Source organism: Mesitornis unicolor, unplaced genomic scaffold (genome assembly GCF_000695765.1).
Source record: "Mesitornis unicolor isolate BGI_N332 unplaced genomic scaffold, ASM69576v1 scaffold19543, whole genome shotgun sequence".
Taxonomy (NCBI): domain Eukaryota; kingdom Metazoa; phylum Chordata; class Aves; order Mesitornithiformes; family Mesitornithidae; genus Mesitornis; species Mesitornis unicolor.
This window is the reverse complement of record NW_010176924.1, coordinates 15,959-19,022: the sequence shown is the minus strand read 5'-3', so window position 1 is coordinate 19,022 and position 3,064 is coordinate 15,959.

Below are 3,064 nucleotides of genomic sequence, written 5' to 3'. Positions count from 1 at the left end.
CCCACCGCTCCCGCGGCCGCGCACCTCCTCCTGCCGGCGCGCTGGGCCTCACATCTACCAGGCCGTCATCCGCAGCACCTCTGGCACCGAGCCCTGTCCCAGAAATACATGATACCATCAGCTCTGCTCTTCTAGAGCCCCCAGTGCACCCAGCACAGGATGTGTGGGGGTGGGATGGCCAGGAGGTGGCTGTCTGACCTTTGAGAAATGTCCCCTGTGTTTTCCCAAGCGAAGCCGCATGACTAGCCTTTGGCACAGGTACAACCATTGCTCTTTGGGTTTGGGAGCACCATTCTGGCAGGGAGCAACACGTGCTGTGCCCAGCATGTGCCCGCTGCTCCTGCCCATGCCCAGGAGATGCCACTGTAATGCTCTAGCCTGAAAGGGGTCCAGTGGGACCGCCTGTCCTGTGTGCAATATTTGTACCTCTATTAATGGAGGAGTGGAGAGGACATACACTACCAGAGTCAGGAACATCAAATAGCCCATCCACAGGGACCAGGAGGGGTTTTTCAGCCTAGGGTTGTGCAGAAATTGAGCCTTTTCCATTCAATGCTTGCAGGCTGTGGATTATGGGGCAGAGGCCCAAACCCTCTGCTTTAACTTCACTGGGTCATAGTCCCCTGAAAAGAAATGCCCTAAACTGAGTGGCAAACCCCTTGGTACTGACTGGAATGCACCAAAAGGCTGTTTGGAGGATATATAGGAAACTGGGCAAAAACCTACCTGAGCACTGCCAGGGCTCAGATAGCTCCTGCCTGAGCCTTGGCTGGAGTAGCAGAGCATTAAACTGATGTAGATCCATTACTTTTCTGCTGTTGTCTTTTCTAGCTGCTTCTAGTATGCTCAGTTGATATTTCTCTTTCAAGGCAGCAGCTTTCATAGCAGGGAGTTTTACTGCAGCGTGGCCACTTGCCAGAGAATGGCCATCACCTGCACCAGCAGCACTGCCAGCGCTGCTGTAAAGTGTGTGGCAGGTGGGTGAGAGCACATCTTCAATGTGAAGATGAGCACACAGGCTCTCCAGGTGAGCACAAAGCATGAAATGCCTCTGGCTGGACCAGCTGATGTTCCACAGGGAGCTCCCACTGATCACCAAAGAGGAAACTGATACTTGCAGGAGCCTGGAAATTCATTATCATATACACTTTGCAGGGGAAAATAAAGTCCTGAAGAAAGAAGCAGGCCCAGAAAGTGCTCTGCGTCCTTTCAGCAGAGCTCGTTGAGAGGCACTGTGTTCCTCAGAAGTACGAAGATGGGCTCCAGATAGCAGCTGAGAAATGGGTCAGGTCCGAGCCACCGCTGCAGGGTCTGGGCAGAAGAAGGGACAGCTGCCCAGCTTCAAGGGCTGCACAGCAGGCAGTGGGAGCCAGGCCAGTCACTGCTTTTCTCCACCAGCTTTGTTTTAGGTCCTGTCCTTGCACATTCCTCTACAGCACCTCAGCCAACAAGTCCTCCCAGGGCAAAAACTGTAACAGATTCAACATGCTTCACACTAAATAAGGCAGCTGGCAGCATTTTGGGAGGTCCCAAAGACAGAAGTTATAGAAAGGAAGGGAAAATTCAGAAAAAAAAAAAAGTATGAGACAGGGAAAGGACCAATGTCAGATATCCCTGGAGGTTAAGGGTTGGAAAATGAGGCTACAGAGAGAGACAAGCACTAGAGAAGCACTTGTGCTCAGGGAAGACCTCCCATGCTGTTGTCTCGTTTAGGTCAAGCTCATCTTCTCCGCAACACCGCTTCAGCACTCCTGGCTGGAGTGTGCGTCTGCACCAGATGCTGAAAGCTTCTTTCACTTGCAGTTTGCACCAAAGTAGCATCATCCCCACTGGTAATGGGTACGACACTGACTGGGAGAAGACTGATGCACCACTGCTCCTCTGAGACAACCCTCAGTGGTACACACATGTGGGATGGGGTCTGCCCCACTGCAGGCCATGGCACCTTCCCATTTCTTTTGTGTCCAAGAGTCAGGAACACAGCAGTAGGGTCAGGGCTTGGCTATTCACAGGGGGATGCCAACACTTTCAGTCCCAGCATCTGAAGCACTCCTGGCTGATTATCTTCTCACCCTCTACACCCCTAAGCTCAGCACTGGCCAACACCCAGGGCAAGCCTTAGGAGCTCTCCTGGCATGTCAATTAGGAGCAAGGCTAGGAGCCAGCAAAGACCCAAAGAAACTGTTCTCCACCTACTTCCATGGAGGGATCATCACCACAAGGACATTGTGACAGCTCCCCCATCTCTTCATCCCTGAAATGTGTTCATGCTGCTCTGTTCAGGCCTGAAACAAGGACCAAGTAAGGATGAGAGGATCTCCCCATCTCATACCTCTGCCTTTCCAGCCAGCAAACCATGCCCTGCTTGCCCTCTTCAGTGCAGCGCTGAGCTGCTTCTTGCATGGCAATGGTCAGAGCTGCCCCCGAGGTTCCCAGCTTCGCTATGGTGAATCCCCCTGGCCCACAGCTGCTAATACAGAGAATGCCCAAAAATACCTCTGGGCTCAGCTCCACCATCCCACTCAGACAGGAATGGACCCAGCACAGTCACACCTGGCACACGCTGCCACAGTGCCGAGCTCTGGCCAGAGGTCACCGTGGGCTGACCCAGACAGAGCACAGGAGGACGACATACGTAAAGGTAACATTTACTGAGAGATACAGAACTGAGTATTATGAAGGACATACATGGATGGAGAGGGTAGCAACACCACTGCAGAGGGCAGCTTGGACCCCCTTCCCAGCACCTCGGGGAAAGGAGCTGGATGCTACCAGACAAGTAACACAATGGAGATAACTGTGGCATATGCGTTTGTAACAAACAGACCATCATAACATACATTTCTATGGGATCACATCTAGTGATTATATAAATCCATATAGAGATTGCTGTATAAAAACTTTGTAAAAAATACTTTAAAAAAAGTGTAAAAATGTGCATTCAAAAGCACGGCCGACACGGACAGCTGGGCTGTAAACATTATACTGAGAGTGTGCTTGTGGGGGGCGCCTGCGCCACCGAGCCCCGACAGGCCTGCCCACCAGACAGGGCTGTGTCAAGTGT